Source organism: Equus caballus, chromosome 12 (genome assembly GCF_041296265.1).
Source record: "Equus caballus isolate H_3958 breed thoroughbred chromosome 12, TB-T2T, whole genome shotgun sequence".
Taxonomy (NCBI): Eukaryota; Metazoa; Chordata; class Mammalia; order Perissodactyla; family Equidae; genus Equus; species Equus caballus.
Window position 1 is genome coordinate 26,950,495 of NC_091695.1, and position 4,762 is coordinate 26,955,256.

Here is a 4,762-nt window from a genome sequence, read left to right on the forward strand (position 1 = left end):
CTTCAGAGAGAGAGAGAAACACATGTGATTAAGCCCTGAGTGACTCTAACATTTAGAAATAAGGACCAGCAATGTATTCTGAGGATCAGAAGCCAAGGATGTAGAAAATCAGAGTAAAGTAGTGTCAGAAGACTGAGGAAGAAAATAAAATTATTCCAGGAAAAAGGAGGGATCAACTGTTTCAAATACCACAGGCGCCAAACCATCACTCCTGAATTCAGACTTTCTGATTTTTTCTCTTCAAGGCAGGCAGGCAGCTATCATCCCTAGTAATCTCTTGACCAGTCCTGCATCCTGAGGGTTGGATTCAAATGGAAACTGCTTCTTTCAGAAAATTTTTCTCAGAAGATGAAAACATCTCAAATTTCTTCTTTGCCTCCTCTATCTTCCTTCCACTGCTTATGCCTTTGTATATAATCTTTTTAATAGAGGAATTTAGATGACTCAGAACTACAAATTCCTTTTAAAACTGGCAGATGCAGAGCTGTAGGCAACACATCTGTGAACTTTTTAACCAACAAAGAGTGCTCAGGAACATCTTCCACTTTCTTTGATAATAAAAAGAATACTACACTATGACCAAGTGCAAGTTATCCTAGAAATACAAGAATTTTTAACATTCCCAAAGCAATAAATGTAAATCACCATATTAATAAACACAAAATAAAATTATATGACCATCCTAGTGGATGCTGAACAATCTTTTGAGAAAATCCAAAATTCATTCCTGATTTAAAAAAAAAAAAAACTAAACAAATTGGGAATCAAAAGGAAATCCGTTAATCTGATAAATGGCACCTATGAAAAAATCTACATAATGAGTGGTGAAAGCCTAAAAAATTTCCCTTGAGATCAAGAAGAAGACAAGAATTTACACTCTCATCACTTCTATTGAACATTGTATTGGAAAGGAAATAAGTCAGAGAAAAATAAGTACTGTATGATCTCACTTATATGTGAAATCTAAAAAAACAAACTAATAGAAACAAAGAACAAATTTGTGGTTGCCAGAGTGGGTGGAGCTGTCAGGGAATGGGGTAAACGTTATCAAAAGATAAAAACTTCCAGTTGCATGATAAATAAGTTCTTGGACTATACTGCACAACATGATGAATATAGTTAACAATGCTGTAGGGTATATTTGAAAGTTGCTAAGAGAATAGATCTTAAAAGTCCTCATCATGGATGTCAGCCAAATGGTAGAGTGAGCTGTTCCCTTCATCTCTCCCTCTTTGAACTACAACTAAATGGACATTCATTGAACAGCAGAGGATACCCACACAGCACATCAGGATGCCTAAGAGGCCAGCGTAGCTATACATCTTAAGGTTCATGGACTACCCCTTGGGGAAGTGTTGGAGATAAGTGAGCACTCTCTGGCCCCCAGGCCTCCCAGTAGACATGTGCAAATGCTGTCCCAGCTGGAGCACTCATATCACTGCTGTGGCCCTGAGGGCAGGATTGCACCTTGGCATGACTGCATAAACAGGTGAAAACAGCCCTGAACCCCTGCATGATCACTTCCCTATCCAGTGGGAGAGTCCACAGGGCCATGAGGTTAACAGGGAATGGCTCAGGCTTGGCCCCAGTAGCAAGACCCCCCCACTAAGCACATAGGCTGATGAAACCTAGGAGTACATGTTGGCAGAGCTGCAAGCCCAGGTGAACAAAGTCCCAGCTGCCTTACATGCCTATAGTTCCCCTGCAGCACTGAAGGGGGAAGCAGGACTCTGGGAGCAGGCAACAGCAGCCATGAGCCCCCGTGTGATTTTTCTCTTGTCCAGTAGAAGCATTTACAGTCCCACTGTGGTGCCAGGGAGTGGCTCTGGATCAGACCCAGTGGGGAGGCCCTGCCCACCAAGCACAAAGGCTCATGTAACCTAAGAACAAGTCGTGGCAGAACTGTGAGTCTGGGCAAATGAGCTCCTGGCTCTCTTGAATGCTCATAGTACACCTGCAGCCCTGAAGAGGGGAGTGTGTCTCAGTGGGACTGTGGGAGCAAACAGTAGCAGCCCTGAGCTCCCATGTGATTGCTTTCACATATGGTGGGAGACCCCACAGGGTTGCTGTGGTCCCAAGGAGTGGCCCAGGCTTGGACAGGCACAGCTGACAGGGATCATGGTGGGCTCAGATTATACAGCTCCCCCCTACAGTGGCAGCAGGTGGAACCTGAGATCAAATAATATCACTACGTGACAGCACAAACTGACTACATCAAATGGTATGAAGAAATATATTAATACTCTAGACTAGAAGGAAAAAGACAAACAGCCAGAAATCAATCTGGCACAAAAATTTACAATCTAAGTGCCACAGAATTCACAACAGCTATCACAAAAAACACTCAATGAGTTACAAGAGAATTCAGAAAGAGTTCAATGAAATCAGGAACAAAATCAATGAACAGAGGGAATTCTTCACAAAAGAGATTGAAACTATAAAGAAAAAAAATCAGAAATATTGGAGATGAAAAACACAATGGGTGAGGTAAAGAAAAATCTGGAGTCCTTAAATAACAGAGCTTATATTATGGAGGATAGAATTAGCAATCTAGAGGATGGGGTACAGAAACGCTTCAGATGGAGGAGGAGAGAGAACTAAGACTGAAAAGAAATGAAGAAATTCTCTGAGACATACCCTACTCAATTAGGAAATGCAACATAAGATTATAGATATCTCAGGTGGAGAAGATAGGGAGAAAGGAGCAGAGAGCTTGTTAAGAGAAATAATAGCTGAGAACTTCCCAAACCAGGAAAAGGAGCTGGAATTACATGTAACTGAAGGCAATAGAAATCCTAATTACATAAATGTAAAAGATTCTTCTCCAAGGCATATATTAGTAAAGCTGACAAAAGTCAATGAAAAGGAAAAAATATTAAGGACAGCAAGGAAGGAGAAAACCTACAAAGGAACCCTTATCAGGCTGTCAGTGGAATTCTCAGCAGAAACCTTACAGGATAGGAAAGAATGGAATGATATATTAAAAATTCTGAAAGACAAATGCTTTCAGCCAAGAATCCTATATCCAGCAAAAATATCCTTCAGATATGATGGAGAAATAAAAAATTTTCCAGATAAACAAAAGCTAAGACAGTTCACTGCCACAAGACACCCCCCCCACTCCCCACCAAGATTTGTCAAGAAGCCCACAATACCTGAAAAAGAATGAAGAAAGGGTTTACAAAGCCTTGAACAAGGAGATAAATAGGTTGACAAAATCAGAAAATTGCAGCTCTCTATCAGAACAGACTAGCAAAAACACTTAATTATAACTTTAAAGATAAAGGAAAGGAAAACATCAAAAATAAATATAATCACTTCATTTTAACCACAAATTCACAACACAAAATGAAATAGGTTATGAAAACAACAACTTAGAAGGGTAAGAGGAAAGGTATGAAACCTGCTTAGAAAAGGGAATAAGAGATTATCAGAGAATGGACTATCTCATCTACGAGATCTTTTATACAAACCTCATGGTAACCACTAAAGAAAAAAAATCAGAACAGACACACAAATGATAAATACAGAGAAAACTGAGAAAACTGTCCTAGAGAGCCACCAAACTGAATTGGCAGTCTGAGATATGCAGGACGAGAAACAAGGGAAATACGGAACAACCAGAAAACAAGTGATAAAGTGGCAGCATTAAGCCCTGATATATCAATAATCACTCTAAATGCAAATGGATTGAATTCTCTAATCAAACGACACAGAGTGGCTGGATGAATTAAGAAACAAGACCCCAAAATATGCTGCCTCCAGGAAACGCATCTCTGCTCTAAAGACAAACACAGGCTTAGAGTGAAGGCATGGAAGATGATACTCCAAGCTAATGGCAAATGAAAGAAATCAAGGGTTGCCATACTTACATCAGACAAAGTAGACCTCAAGATAAAAGAGACAAAGAGAGACAAAGGGGTGCAGTATATAATGATAAAAGGAACGCTCCACTGAAAGGACATAACACTTATATATGCACCTAACACAGGAGCACGAAAGTACACAAAGCAACAATTAATTGATCTAAAAGGAGACATTAACAACAATACAATAATACTAGGGGACCTTAACACCCACTTTCATCAATGGATTGATCAACAAGACAGAAAGTCATCAAAGAAATGGTGACTAAATGAAAAACTAGTCCAGATGGGCTTAGTCTATATAGAATACTCCATCCAAAATCTCCAGAATACACATTCTTCTCAAGTGCACATGGAACGTTCTCAAAGATAGACCATGTGTTGGGAAAGAAGTCAAGCCTTAATAAGTTTAAGAAGACTGAAATAATATCAAGCATCACTTCTCACCATAATGCTATGAAACTAGAAATCAACTACAAAAAAAAGCTGGGAAAGTCACAAATATGTGGAGACTAAACAACATGCTACTGAACAACAAATGGATCACTGAAGAAATTAAAGCAGAAATCAAAGAGTAACGGAAGACAAGAGAAAATGAAAATACACTATACCAACTCATACAGGATGCAGTAAAAGTGGCCCTAAGAAGGAAATTCATAGTGATACAGGCTCACCTTAACAAACAAGAAAAATCTCAAATAAGCAATCTTAAACTACAGCTAAGAGAACTAGAAAAAGAAGAACAAAGAAAGCCCAAAGTCAGCAGAAGAAGGGAGATAAAAATTGAGCAGAAATAAATGAAATTGAAACACAAAAAAACAGTAGAAAGAAGCAACGAAACTAAGAGCTGGTTCTTGGAGAAGATAAACAAAATTGACAAACCTTTAGTCAGACTC